The sequence below is a fragment of the Haematobia irritans genome, chromosome 3 (genome assembly GCF_050003625.1).
Source record: "Haematobia irritans isolate KBUSLIRL chromosome 3, ASM5000362v1, whole genome shotgun sequence".
In the NCBI taxonomy this organism is placed as follows: domain Eukaryota; kingdom Metazoa; phylum Arthropoda; class Insecta; order Diptera; family Muscidae; genus Haematobia; species Haematobia irritans.
In genome coordinates this window covers 159,869,681-159,885,656 of record NC_134399.1, presented here as the reverse complement: position 1 = coordinate 159,885,656, position 15,976 = coordinate 159,869,681, and the positions used below count along the sequence as shown (strand labels likewise).

General features: G+C 29.3%; 1 protein-coding gene across 2 annotated transcripts in view; it reads right to left on the bottom strand.

The window, feature by feature from the left end:
• The window catches only part of LOC142230682 (tRNA dimethylallyltransferase-like), a 225,458-nt gene that overhangs the window by 50,096 nt on the left and 159,386 nt on the right, over positions 1-15,976 (bottom strand). The window contains exon 3 of one of the 2 annotated variants that reach the window (XM_075301315.1): positions 6,803-6,867. The exons of the other annotated variant lie outside the window; for it this stretch is intronic. The gene's annotated coding sequence lies outside the window, so the exon portion shown is untranslated. Of the gene's footprint in view, positions 1-6,802; positions 6,868-15,976 lie in introns of those variants that run through there. 2 annotated transcript variants of the gene reach the window in all.

The following is a 15,976-nucleotide window of genomic DNA, read 5'->3' as shown; positions in this document are numbered from 1 at the left end:
AAAATTATAAAAAAAATATAAAAATTATGTATTTGACAAAATATAACAAAATTTGTTTATTTACATCCAAAACATTGAATTCGGATCACACCTAAAGAAGTGATGCAAATTCAGTGCAACGGCTGTTGAAAGGGAGGACTTCCGTCCTATGACAAGCCCATGTTAAATTCATTGCTTCTGCGTCACTTTTGCACCACTTCCGGATCCAAAAAGAACATTTTCATTACTTTTTTGGCGGCGTTTTTATTGCTGGGTATGGGAGCTATATCTACATCTGAACCGATTTCAACCAAATTTGGCATGCATAGCTACAATGCTAATTCTACTCCCTGTGCAAAATTTCAACTAAATCGGAGCAAAAATTTGGCCTCTGTGGACAAAGGAGTGTAAATCGGGCGAAAGCTATATATGGGAGATATATCTAAATCTGAACCGATTTCAACCAAATTTGGCATGCATAGCTACAATGCTAATTCTTTCTACTCCCTGTGCAAAATTTCCACCAAATCGGAGTTAAAAATTGGCCTCTGTGGTCATATAGTTGAAAATCGGGCGAAAGCTATATATGGGAGATATATCTATATCTGATTTCAACCAAGTTTTGCACGGGGAGTAGAATACTCCCCATGCAAAATTTCAACTAAATCGGAGCCAAAAATTGACCTCTGTGGTAATATGAGTGTAAATCGGGCGAAAGCTATACATGGGAGCTATATCTAAATCTGAACCGATTTCAACCAAATTTGGCACACTTGACTACACTACTAATTGTACTCCTAGTGCAAAATTTCAACCAAATTGGGGTAAAACTCTGGCTTCTCGGACCGTATTAGTACATATCGGGCGAAAGATATATATGGGAGCTATATCTAAATCTGAACCGATTTCAATCAAATTTGGCACACTTGACTATAGTACTAATTGTTCTTCTTGTGCAAAATTTTAAGCAAATTAGGGTAAAACTCTGACTTGTGCCAAATGTGAAGTCGATTGGACTAAAACTGCGACCTAGACTTTGATTACAAAAATGTGTTCACGGACAGACGGACATCGCTATATCGACTCAAAAGCCCACCCTGGGCATTTTTGCCAAAGACACCGTGTGTCTATCTCGTCTCCTTCTTGGTGTTGCAAACATATGCACTAACTTATAATACCCTGTTCCACAGTGTGCCGCAGGGTATAAAAAGGCCGATTAAATACGTAAATAATTCAGTTTGACGAAATTTTCTATAGAAATAAAATTTTGACAAAATTTCCTATAGAAATAAAATTTTTGACAAAATTTTCTATAGAAATAAAATTTTGACAAAATTTTTTATAGAAATAAAATTTTGACATAATTTTGTATAGTAATAAAATTTTGACAAAATTTTTTATAGAAATAAAATTTCGACAAAATTTTCTATAGAAATAAAATTTTGACAAAATTTTCTACAGAAATAAAATCTTGACATAATTTTGCATAGTAGTAAAATTTTGACAAAATTTTTTATAGAAATAAAATTTCGACAAAATTTTCTATAGAAATAAAATCTTGACAAAATTTTGTATAGTAATAAAATTTTGACAAAATTTTCTATAGAAATATAATGTTGGTAGATTATTTTTGGGGATCGTCTATATATAACTATAGACCAATATGGACCAATTTTGGCATGGTTGTTATCGGCAATATACTAGCGCAATGTACCAAATTTCACCACGTTCCAAATTCCGCTCCGTAGATCAAATCTGGGGATCGGTTTAAATGGGGGTTATATATAATTAAGACCGGTATGGACCAAATCTGGCATGGTTTTTAGAGATCATATACTAACACCACGTACCAAATTTCAACCGCATCGGATGAATTTTGCTCATCCAAGAGGCTCCGGAAGTCAAATCTGGGGATGGGTTTATATGAGGGTTATATATAATTATGTACCGATGTGAACCAATTTTTGCATAGTTGTTAGGGACCATATATTTACACCATGTACCAAATTTCAGCCGGGTCGGATGAAATTTGCTTCTCTTAGAGGCTCCGCAAGTTAAATCTTGGGATCGGTTTATGTGGGGGCTCTATATAATTATCGACCGATGTGAACCAATTTTTGCATAGTTGTTAGGGACCATATATTGACTCCATGTACCAAATATCAGCCGGATCGGATGAAATTTGCTTCTCTTAGAAGCCCCGCAAGCCAAATCTGGAGATCGGTTTATATGGGGGCTATATATGATTATGGACCGATATGAACCAAGTTTTGCCTGTTTGTTAAAGACCACATGCTAACACCATGTACCAAATTTCAGCCGGTTCGGATGAAATTTTCTTCTCTTAGAGGCTACGCAACCCAAATATAGGGATCTGTTTATATGGGGGCTATATATAATTATGGATCGATTTGCACCAATTTTTGCATGGTTGTGAGAGACCATATACTAACACCATGTAACAAATATCAACCGGATCGGATGAATTTTGCTCCTCCAAGAGGCTCCGCTAGCAAAATCTGAGCGTCGGTTGATATGGGGGCTATATGTAAAACTGATCCGATAAGGCCCATTTGCAATACCATCCGACCTACATCAATAACAAGTACTTGTGCCAAGTTTCAAGTCGATAGCTTGTGTCGTTCGGAAGTTAGCGTGATTTCAACAGACGGACGGACGGACGGAGGGACGGACGGAGGGACATGCTTAGATCGACTAAGAATTTCACCACGACCCAGAATGTATATACTTTATGGGGTCTTAGAGCAATATGTCGATGTGTTACAAACGGAATGACAAAGTTAATATACCCCCCCACCCTATGGTGGAGGGTATAATTAATTGGATCAATTAATTTCGTGTGTTGGTCCACACATAAGTAAGCCAAATTTGGGACATATCGATCGATTTTGATACCCCCAATAGAGATGTGCGCGTGAGTGAAATTTCACTCCCACTCACGCATATTCACGAAACAAAATGTTTATTCACGGACGTTCACGCACGACACGTGTGGTAGCCAATCACGCTCAGGCACATTTACGAAATGAAAACCTGTATTCACGCATGAACTACTTTTAAGGACTCACACTCACGCACGATTCGCGACAATTCATGCGATTCACGACAAATTCACGAGACTCACGACATTTTCTAACCGGGAGTGTGCAAAGGCAACAAAATTTAAAAATAAAATATAGTTCGACAGCTAAATTAATTTCAATTAACGCACGAATAAGAATTAAATATTAATTTTTTTCGTGAAATGTGTTTTTGCAGAAATTTTATTCACGCACATTCACGAACCGACTTTATTTCTCACGCACGACATATTTATTTTATTCCCATTCACGAGAGTTGCTTTGGATTTTGTTCACGACTCACGTGATTCACGCGTGTCACGAGAATTTCGTGTCACGCGCACACCTCTAACTCCCATAGACCGATCTCCCGATTTGACTTCGATACACCGCAATTTTTATCCGATTTGCCGGAAATTCAAGATTTTGAGGTATTTTCGATTCCTATTTACGAACCGAAAAATTAAGTGTGGACCAAAAATATGGTTTCGATCGTGATTTAGTATAGCTCCCATGTGTTATGTCTCCCGATTTCCATGTTGGTATATACGTTTTCTATAGAAATTAAATTTCTATATAGTTTTAGAAGAAAATTCAATTCGGGTGTCCTTGTGAATGTTTAGTTTGGCATTTTGTTTTTATAAAAAAATAATAATTTAAAAACTTTTTTATTTTAATTATATCCTCTTAAATCATTTCAATAGATTCATATTAAGAATTCATAAGAAAATGTTTGTTCTTTTTTATACCCTCCACCATAGGATGGGGGTATATTAACTTTGTCATTCCGTTTGTAACACATCGAAATATTGCTCTAAGACCCCATAAAGTATATATATTCTGGGTCGTGGTGAAATTCTGAGTCGATCTAAGCATGTCCGTCCGTCTGTCCGTCCGTCCGTCTGTCCGTCTGTCCGGCTGTCCGTCCGTCTGTGGAAATCACGCTAACTTCCGAACGAAACAAGCTATCGACTTGAAACTTGGCACAAGTAGTTGTTATTGATGTAGGTCGAATGGTATTGAAAATGGGCCATATCGGACCATGTTTACGTATAGCCCCCATATAAACCGATCCCCAAATTTGGCTTGGGGAGCCTCCCGGAGCAGCAAAATTCATCCGATCCGGTTGAAATTTGGTACGTGGTCTTAGTATACGGTCTCTAATAACCATGCAAAAATTGGTCCATATCGGTCCATAATTATATATAGCCCCCATATAAACCGATCCCCAGATTTGACCTCCGGAGCCTCTTGGAGGGGCAAAATTCATCCGATCCGATTAAAATTTGGTACCTGATGTTAGTATATGGTCTCTAACAACCATGCAAAAATTGGTCCATATCGGTCCATAATTATATATAGCTCCCATATAAACCGATCCCCAGATTTGACCACCGGAGCCTCTTGGAGGAGCAAAATTTATCCGATCCGGTTGAAATTTAGTACGTGGTCTTAGTATACGGTTTTTAACAACCATGCAAAAATTGGTCCATATCGGTCCATAATTATATATAGCCCACATATAAACCGATCCCCAGATTTGACCTCCGGAGCCTCTTGGAGGGGAAAAATTCATCCGATCCGGTTGAAATTTGGTACCTGATGCTAGTTTACGGCCTCTAATAACCATGCACAAATTGGTCCATATCGGTCCATAATTATATATAGCCCCCATATAAACCGTTATCCATATTTGACCTCCGGAGCCTCTTGGAAGAGCAAAATTCATCCGATCCAGTTGAAATTTGGTACATGGTGTTAGTATGTGGTCTCTAACAACCATGCAAAAATTGGTCCATATCGGTCCATAATTATATATAGTTCCCATATAAACCGTCCCCAGATTTGACGTCCGGAACCTCTTGGAGGAGCAAAAGTCATCCGATACGGTTGAAATTTGGTACATTTTGTCAATATATGGCCTCTAACAGCCATGTAAAAATTGGTCCATATCGGTCTTTAGTTATATATAGCCGATGACTTATTACACAAAAATTGGTCCATATCGCCAAAAATAATCTACCAAAACTTTATTTCCATAGAAAATTTTGTCAAATTTTATTACTATAGAAAGTTTTGTCAAAATTTCATTTCTATAGAAAGTTTTGTCAAAAGTTTATTTCTATAGAAATGTTTGTCAAAATTTTATTTCTATAGAAAGTTTTGTAAAAAATTTATTTCTGTAGAAAATTTTGTCAAAATTTTATTTCTATAGAAAATTTTGTAATCTACCAAAACTTTATTTCCATAGAAAATTTTGTCAAATTTTATTACTATAGAAAGTTTTGTTAAAATTTCATTTCTATAGAAAGTTTTGTCAAAAGTTTATTTCTATAGAAATGTTTGTCAAAATTTTATTTCTATAGAAAGTTTTGTAAAAAATTTATTTCTGTAGAAAATTTTGTCAACATTTTATTTCTATACAAAATTTTGTCAAAATTTTATTTCTATACAAAATTTTATCAACATTTTATTTCTATAGAAATTTTTGTCAAAATTGTATTGCTATAGAAAATTTTGTCAACATTTTACTTCCATAGAAAATTTTGTCAACATTTTATTTCTATAGAAAATTTTGTCAAGTTTTTATTTCTATAGAAAATTTTGTCAAATTTTTATTTCTATAGAAAATGTTGTCAAAATTGTATTTCTATAGAAAATTTTGTCAAGGTTTCATTTCTATAGAAAATTTTGTCAAAATTTTATTTCTATAGAAAATTTTGTCAAACTAGATTATATACGTATTTAATCGGCCTTTTTTTGTTTAATGTATACCCCGTATGGGCTAACTTACAATTTAGAAGACAGTGCTAAAAAGTTTTACGATACCTTGCCATCGGCAAGTGTTATCGCAACCCAAGTAATTCGATTGTGGATGACAGCCTTTAGTAGAAGTTCCTACGCAATCCATGGTGGAGGGTACATAAGATTCGGCCTGGCCGAACTTACGGCCGTATATACTTGTTTTTTTGTTAAATACGACACAAGCCATCATTGGCTCTTATGTTAAGTCCTTGGAAATTTAATAGGTTTTCACCATAAAAAAAATACAAAAAAAAGTTTGTCTTAAGCCACATCACAAGTGCCTTGCTCTTCACAAAATGTTTTGCTCAATTAAATATACACCAAATTATGAAATTCCAAGCAAACGTGGCCTCTTCAAATCGAAAAACAAATAAAAACCCAACACAAGCCAGACATAGAGGCTCTACCACTTGGGAAAGGGGCAAAAAAGAAAAGAAAATATGAAATAGAATGAAATGAAATATATTATCCTACTTAAAATGTTCAGCATAATCAGGATAAAATGCTGGGCGGAATTCCGGCAAAGTAACAAAATTTGGCCAACACTCAAAGGCCGGATTGCCTGATAACATAAATCGTATAATCACATTGGCATCACAGGCAAATCGAGGCAGATGGAAGGACAGACAGTTGGCCGGACAGACGGCGAGAATATTGGCTTAAAGTAACATAAATTGGCTTAAACAAAATGCTTTATGGTTATCTTTTACACTTTTTTGTTTGTCGTAAAAGAGAAGAGAACTAACAAAATTCACTTGCCACTCGCTAGGCCATAAATAATGCAACAATGTAATGAAGCCGTTTGCAACGAACTCTAAATGGCTCATATTACAATGAAATGTGGTATGGCTTTCATCGATTTTCCTCTTTTGGTTAATATGCACTACTTGTAATATTAAGGCTTTAAGTTTTAGTTGGCTCAAACAGTTTAGTTGAGTTGAGTTTATTCTGAAAACTTAATTCTGGAATTGTGACCAAATGTCGTAACGGAATAAATCGGTACCTATAGATGGGTGAGAAAAAATACAAAATAGAATCCGAAAAAATATCAGCTATAGTTTTTTTTTATTAGAGGCATACAGTAGAAAAATCGTCTCAAAATGTCTTACTTTTCGTTTATTTATTTATTGTTAAAGAAGTTCATTAAAATGCATTTTAGTGCTCAGCAAATATGGAAAATATGTATAGCTGGTTAAGACTAAAGCCTCTAATTTAAAATAATACAGTGAAATAAATCGAAAGTAACTGGGGAAATAGAGTTTGGTGTTTTTTTTTCGAATGTCCTCATGCAAAAATCTTTTCTGATTCAATCAAGAAATTAATTGATCCAATTAATTTTTTAATTAAAATGTCTTCAATCACAGAAAATCAAGTACAAAATTAATTGAAAGTCAAATAAACAATTAATAGATCCAATTAAAAAACAAGTATATACGGCCGTAAGTTCGGCCAGGCCGAATCTTATGTACCCTCCACCATGGATACCGGTGGCAAGGTATCCAGTATTGAAATATGGGGGTCGCTTATATGGGCGCTATATACAATTATAAACTTGATATGGAACAATTTTTGTGTGATTGGGGATCGATTTATCTGAGAGCTATATATAACTATAGACCGATATGGACCTACTTAGGCATGGTTGTTAGCGGCCATATACTAGCACAATGTACCAACTTTCAACTGACTCGGATGAAATTTTCTCCTCCAAGCGGCTCCAAAACCAAATCTCGGGATCGGTTTATATGGGGGCTATATATGATTATGGTCTGATATGGACCACTTTTGGCATGATTGTTAAAAATCATATACTAACACCACGTACCAAATTTCAACCAGATCGGATGAATTTTGCTTCAAAGGCACCGGAGATCAAATCTGGGGATCGCTTTATATGGGGGCTATATATAATTATGGACTGATATGAACCAATTCCTGCATGGTTGTTAGAGACCATATACTAACACCATGTACCAAATTTCAACTGAATCAGATGAATTTTGCTCTTCCATGGAGCTCCGGAGGTCAAATCTGGAGATCGGTTTATATGGGGGCTATATATAATTATGGACCGATGTGGACCAATTTTTGCATGGTTGTTAGAGACCATATACTAATACCATGTACCAAATTTCAACTACATCAGATGAATTTTGGTCTTCCAAGAGGCTCCCGAGGTCAAATCTGGTGATCGATTTATATGGGGTCTATATTTATTATTATGGACCGATGTCGACCAATTGCATGGTAATTAGAGACCATATACTTACACCATGTACCAAATTTCAGCCGGATCGGATGAAATTTGCTTCTCTTAGAGGCTCCGCAAGCCAAAACGGGGGATCGGTTTATATGGGGGCTATATATAATTATGGACCGATGTGGACCAAATTTTGCACGGTAACTAGAGACCATACACTAACACCATGTACCAAATTTCAGCCGGATCGGATGAAATTTGCATCTCTTAGAGGATCCGCAAACCAAATCGGGGGATCGGTTTATATGGGGGCTATATATATTTATTGACCGATGTGGACCAATTTGCATGGTCATTAGAGACCATATATTAACACCATGTTCCAAATTTGAGCCGGATCGGATGAAATTTGCTTCTCGTAGAGGATCCGCAAGCCAAAGTTGGGGGTCAGTTTATATGGGGGCTATACGTAAAAGTGGACCGATATGGCCCATTTACAATACCATCCGACCTACATCAATAACAACTACTTGTGCCAAGTTTCAAGTCGATAGCTTGTTTCGTTCAGAAGTTAGCGTGATTTCAACAGACGGACGGACGGACATGCTCAGATCGACTCAGAACTTTACCACGACCCAGAATATATATATACTTTATGGGGTCTTAGAGCAATATTTCGATGTGTTACAAACAGAGTGACAAAGTTAATATACCCCCCATCCTATGGTGGAGGATTTAAACATTTTAGAATCAATTTAATTTTTACTAAATACTTTTTAAAACTCAATTAAGACTTTAATTGGAAAAATTTTCGTGAATTTATTTTTCTGTGCTCCTAAATGGGCATCGATAGTCGAAGGGTTGATGGTTTTCATGCAATTCTAAATTCGAAGTATTGTCATTATGGATCCTGTCGATCGATCAGGCAAGAATTTTATATTGGAGTATGTTCAGATCTGAAACATTCCTTGCTACTTGTAGTCGATTTGTAGGACGGCGGGGCTTTCAAAAGCAGTTTCTTCTGATTATGGAACTAGTTTTGTGGTGGATTGTGGTTGAATCTGGAACCAAATTAACATATGAAGAATTCTTTACCCAGTTAGTACGAATCGAGAGTGTAACATAGATGACCGTCTATCTGTGAACACATTTTTGTCTTAAAAATCTAGGTCACAGTTTTAGTCCATTCGACAATTTGGCACAAGTATGTGTTTTGGGTCAAAATATAATCTTATTTATTTTAGAAGAAATTGTCCTTATATGGTCCCAAAAACAACAGTTTTACCATGATGTGCTTAAATTTCTACACAAAAAGTACAATTGATCGCAAATTCAAGTGTGCGAAATTTGATTGAAATCGGTTCAGATTTAGATACAGCTCCCATATATATCATTCATATAACATTACAGTCATATAACATATAGCTTTACGTGCATGCCAATTTGGTTGAAGTCGGTTCAGCTAGCTCCAGATATAACTCCAATATTTATCTGTTGTCCGATTTTCATCCAAATGGCTTCAGATACTAGTGTTTTACCCTGATTTTCTTTAAATTTTGCCCAGGGATAGTGACCTAAAGTGTGTCCAATTTGGTGTAAATCGAAACAAGGAAAAAACTTTTTATCAGAGAAACATTTTTTCTGTGTATGAGTATATTTCCTATTTTTTTAGATGTCTAAATATTAAGAATTAATAAATAATCCAAAAGCATTAAAACAAAAACTTGACTTTTCACAACTTTCAAAAGTCTTTATGCGGACATTCCTACATAGATTTCGAAATTTAAGACGATCAAGACTACATCCATAAATATCTACTATCACTTCAGTCCAATATTTTGGTCCATTTCTAATGGAATGACAAAGCGTTTCATATCAGAAAAATTAAATCGCCGATCTAATTTATGCCACACATTTGCGAATGGTAAACTGTTTCTTTTTAATGGAAATCGAATCGAAAGACATTTTCCAATCGAAATGAATTGATTTGTATTATGAGTTTATTGCAAACATTTATGAACCATTAATACATAAATTAATAGATTTCTAATAAATTTTATTACGAATAAATTTACCTTGGATTTGGGTTTGTCGCTTTTTATGTTCCGCCATAAAAAAAAACTGTTTGAACGATCTCATTTTTGGTAATAAACATTTTCGAATATTGAATTTGTATAATGTTTTTGTTTTGGGAGAACTTGAAGACAATTAAGTTAATCATTAGGAAGATTTGACAAATCGAAAAGTAAAAACTAGACCGAAATAGGAAATGTAACAAATAAAGGTGAACAAATAAATTTTGCTTAGGAAGTTCTCTCATATTTTTATATCACATTTTTGGAATTAATTTGAAAACCATTTCTATGAAATAGTTATAGAATAAATTATTAATTTATTTAAACTTGTCATACGAAAAACTATACCACTAAGAAATGAGACTAATTTCAAAGAAATTTTATTTCTATAGAAAATTTTGTTAAAATTGTATATCTATAGAAAATTTTGTCAAAATTTTATTTCTATAGAAAATTTTATAAAAATTTATTTTCATAAAAAAATTTGTCAAAATTTTATTTCTATTGAAAATATTGTCAAAATTTTGTTTCTATAGAAAATGTTGTCAAAACTTTATTTCTATAGAAAATTTTGTCAAAATTTTATTTCTATAAAAATTTTTGTCAAAATTTTATCTTTATCGAATTTCTTGTCAAAATTTTATTTTTATAGAAAATTTTGTGAAAATTTTATTTTTATAGAAAATTTTTTGAAAATTTTACTTCTATCGAAAATTTTGTTAAATTTTATTTCTATAGAAATTTTGTGTGTGTCAAAATTCTATTTCTAAAAAATTTTGTCCAAATTTTATTTCTATAGAAGATTTTGTTAAAATTTTATTTTTATAGAAAATTTTGTCAAAAATTTATTTTCATAAAAAATTTTGTCAAAATTTTATTTCTATAGAAAATATTGTCAAACTTTTATTTCTATAGAAAATATTGAGAGAATTTTATTTCTGTAGAAAATTTTGTAAAAATTTTATTTCTATAGAAAATTTTGTCAAAATTTTATTTTTATCGAAATTATTGTCAAAATTTTATTTTTATCGAAATTATTGTCAAATTTTATTTTTATAGAAAATTTTGTCAAAATTTTATTTCTATAGAAAATTTTTTGAAAATTTTGTTAAAATTTTATTTCTATAGAAAATTTTGTCAAAATTGCATTTATATAGAAAACTCTGTCAAAATTTTATTTCTGTAGAAAATTTTTTGAAAATTTTGTTTCTATAGAAAATTTTTTGAAAATGTTGTTTCTATAGAAAATTTTTTTAAAATTTTATTTCTATAGAAAATTTTGTCAACATTTTATCTCTCTAGAAAATTTTCTCAAAATTTTATTTCTATAAAAAATTTTGTCAAAATTTTATTTTTATCGAAATTATTGTCAAAATTTTATTTTTATCGAAATTATTGTCAAAATTTTATTTTTATAGAAAATTTTGTCAAAATTTTATTTCTATAGAAAATTTTTTGAAATTTTTTTTTTTCTATAGAAAATTTTTTGAAAATTTTGTTAAAATTTTATTTCTATAGAAAATTTTGTCAAAATTGCATTTATATAGAAAACTTTATAGAAAATTTTTTTAAAATTTTATTTCTGTAGAAAATTTGGTCAAAAATTTATTTTCATAAAAAATTTTGTCAAAATTTTATTTCTAGAAAATGTTGTCAACATTTTATTACTATAAAATATTTTTACAAAATTCTAGTTATAGAAAATTTTGTCAACATTTTATTTCTATAGAAAATTTTCTCAAAATTTTATTTGTATACAAAATTTTCTCAAAATTTTATTTCTATAGAAAATTTTCTCAAAATTTTATTTCTATAGAAACTTTTGTCAACATTTTATTTCTATAGAAAATTTTGCCAAAATTTTATTTCTACAGACAATTTTGTCAAAAATTTTTTACTATAGAAAATTTTGTCAAAACTATATTTCAATAGAAAATTTTGTCTAAATTTTATTAAAATTTTATTTCTATAGAAAATGTTGTTACAATTTTATTTCTATTTAAATTTTTTTCAAAATTTTATTTCTATAGAGAACTTTGTCAACATTTTATTTCTATTAAAAATTTTATCAAAATTTTATTTCTAAGAAAATTTTGTCAAAATTTAATTTATATACAAAATGTTGTCATAATTTTATTTCTAGAGAATATTTTTCCAAAATATTATTTCTATAACATATTTTTACAAAATTCTAGTTCTATAGAAAATTATGTCAAAATTGTATTTCTATAGAAAATTTTGTTAAAATTTTATTTTTTTAGAAAATTTTTTGAAATTTCTATAGAAAATTTTGTCAAAAATTTATTTCTAAAGAAAATTTTGTCAACATTTTATTTCTATAGAATATTTTGTCAAAATTTTAGTTCTTTAGAAAATTTTGTCAAAATTTTATTTCTATAGAAAATTTTGTCAAAATTTTATTTCTATACAAAATTTTGCTAAAATATTATGTCTATAGGAAATTTTGTCAAAATGTTATTTCTATAAAAAAATTTGTCAAAATTTTATTTCTACAGAAAATTTTGTCAAAATTTTATTGTTGTTTTTTGATTTCAGCTTAAAACCATACATTGACTAAACTACAAGTGTAGCTTAACCAACAGAGGAAAAGAATGTTTGTAAAATTTATTTGGGCAAAGCCCTATAGACTGCAAGATGGTTGGATGGACGCACGTTTCGGAATTACCACATTCCTCATCAGCATCCTCTAGTTGCAGCAAAACTATCAACCAATTATCAGAATAAATTAACGCAGTTTATTAAACCCAACAATGAACCACACTTGAACCTTCCGAAAAAAGGTTTTACATTGATAGCCGGCTTATGCCGAAATAAATTCATAAAAACATCTCTCTTTTCCTTTGCCACCATCAAATCATCGATTTCAGTGAAGTTGGCTGGGATTTATTTTGAGCGTGCTTCCTCTTACTTCATTCCTTTTGTTTTGTCATTGTTGGTTTATTCTTCAATCATATTGTTGTTCTTGATTTCAGCTTAAAACCATGCATTGACTAAACAACAAGTGTAGCTTAACCAACAGAGGAAAAAATGTATGTAAAATTTATTTGGTCCTATAGACTGCAAGATGCTTAGATGGACGCACGTTTCGGAATTACCACATTCCTCATCGGAATCCTCTACGGAATTTGTTTGATAGATTTGCTGCAAGTGGAGGATGCTGACGAGGAATGTGGTAATTCCGAAACGTGCGTCCATCCAACCATCTTGCAGTCTATAGGGCTTTGCCCAAATAAATTTTACAAACATTGTTTTCCTCTGTTGGTTAAGCTACACTTGTAGTTTAGTCAATGCATGGGTTTAAGCTTTTTTTCCATAGAAATTATTGTAACAATTTTGTTTCTATAGAAAATTTTATTTCTACAGAAAATATTGTCAAAATTTTATTTCTATAGAAAATGTTGTCAAAATTTTATTTCTATCGAAAATTTTGTCAAAATCATCAAAATTTTATTTCTATAGAAAATTTTGTTAAAATTTTATTTCTAAAGAAAATTTTATCAAAATTGTATTTCTACAGAAAATTTTGTCAAAATTTTATTTCTATAGAAAATATTGTCAAAATTTTATTTCTATAGAAAATGTTGTCAAAATTTTATTTCTATAGAAAATTTTGTCAAAATTTTATTTCTACAGAAAATTTTGTTAAATTTTTATTTCTATAGAAAATTTTGTTAATTTTTATTTCTATAGAAAATTTTGTCAAATTTTTATTTCTATAGAAAATATTGTCAAAATTTTATTTCTATAGAAAATGTTGTCAAAATTTTATTTTTATAGAAAATGTTGTCAAAATTTTATTTCTATAGAAAATTTTGTCAAAATTTTATTTCTACAGAAAATTTTGTCAAAATTTTATTTCTACAGAAAATTTTGTCAAAATTTTATTTCTAAAGAAAATTTTGCTAAAATTTTATTTCTATAGAAAATTTTGTCAAAATTTTATTTCTATAGAAAATTTTGTTAAAATTTTATTTCTGTAGAAAATTTTGTCAAAATTTTATTTCTGTAGAAAATTTTGTCAACATTTTACTTCTATAAAATATTTTTACAAAATTCTAGTTCTATAGAAAATTTGTCACAAATTTATTGTCATAAAAGATTTTGTCAAAATTTTATTTCTATAGAAAATTTTGTCACAATTTTATTTCTATAGAATTTTTTTCAAAATTTTATTTCTATAGAAATTTTTTTCAAAAATTTTAGTTCTATAGAAAATTTTCTTAAAATTCTATTTCTATAGAAAATTTTGTCAAAATTGTATTTCTATAGAAAACTTTGTCAACATTTTATTTCTATTGAAAATTTTATTTCTAAGAAAATTTTGTCAAAATTTTATTTATATAGAAAATTTTGTCAAAATTTAATTTCTATCGAAAATTTTGACAAAATTTTATTTGATTCGTTTTGTTTTGTTATTGTTGGTTTTGTTCTTTAATCATTGTTGTTGTTTTTGCTTTCAGCTTAAAACTATGCATTGACTAAACTACAAGTGTAGCTTAAGCTGAAATCAAACAACAACTAAATTTTATTTGTTTAAAAAGCCTTTGCCAAATATTATTTCTATTGAAAATTTTGTCAAAATTTTATTTCTATAAAAAATGTTATCAATATTTTATTTCTATAGAATATTGTATTAATATTTTATTCCTAAAGAAAATTTTGTAAAATTTTTATTTCTATAGAAAATTTGGTCAACATGTTATTTCTATAGAAAATTTTGGTAAATTTTTATTTTTTTATAAAATTTTGCAAAAAAATTTTATTTCTATAGAAAATTTTGGTAAAATTTTATTTCTATTGAAAATTTTATTTCTATAGAAAATTTTGTTTCTATAGAAAATTTGGTCAAAATTTTATTTCTATAGAAAATTTTGTCAAAATTTTATTTCTATAGAAAATTTTGTCAAAATTTTATTTCTATAGAAAATTTGGTCAAAATGTTATTTCTATAGAAAATATTGGTAAATTTTTATTTCTTTATAAAATTTTGCCAAAATTTTATTTCTATAGAAAATTTTGGTAAAATTTTATTTCTATTGAAAATTTTATTTCTATAGAAAATTTTGTCAAAATTTTATTTCTATAGAAAATTTTGTCAAAGTTTTATTTCTATAGAAAATTTTGTCAGAATTTCATTTTTATATACAAAGTTTGTCAAAATTTTAGTTCTATAGAAAATTTTGTCAAAATTTTATTTCTATAGAAAATTTGGTCAAAATTTTATTTCTATAGAAAATTTGGTCAACATGTTATTTCTATAGAAAATTTTGGTAAATTTTTATTTTTTTATAAAATTTTGCAAAAAAATTTTATTTCTATAGAAAATTTTGTCAAAATTTTATTTCTATAGAAAATTTTGTCAAAATTTTATTTCTATAGAAAATTTGGTCAAAATGTTATTTCTATAGAAAATATTGGTAAATTTTTATTTCTTTATAAAATTTTGCCAAAATTTTATTTCTATAGAAAATTTTGGTAAAATTTTATTTCTATTGAAAATTTTATTTCTATAGAAAATTTTGTCAAAATTTTATTTCTATAGAAAATTTTGTCAAAGTTTTATTTCTATAGAAAATTTTGTCAGAATTTCATTTTTATATACAAAGTTTTTCAAAATTTTAGTTCTATAGAAAATTTTGTCAAAATTTTATTTCTATAGAAAATTTGGTCAAAATTTTATTTCTATAGAAAATTTTGTAAAAATTTTATTTCTATAGAAAATTTTGTCAACATGTTATTTCTATAGAAAATTTTGGTAAATTTTTATTTTTTTATAAAATTTTGCAAAAAAATTTTATTTCTACAGAAAATTTTGG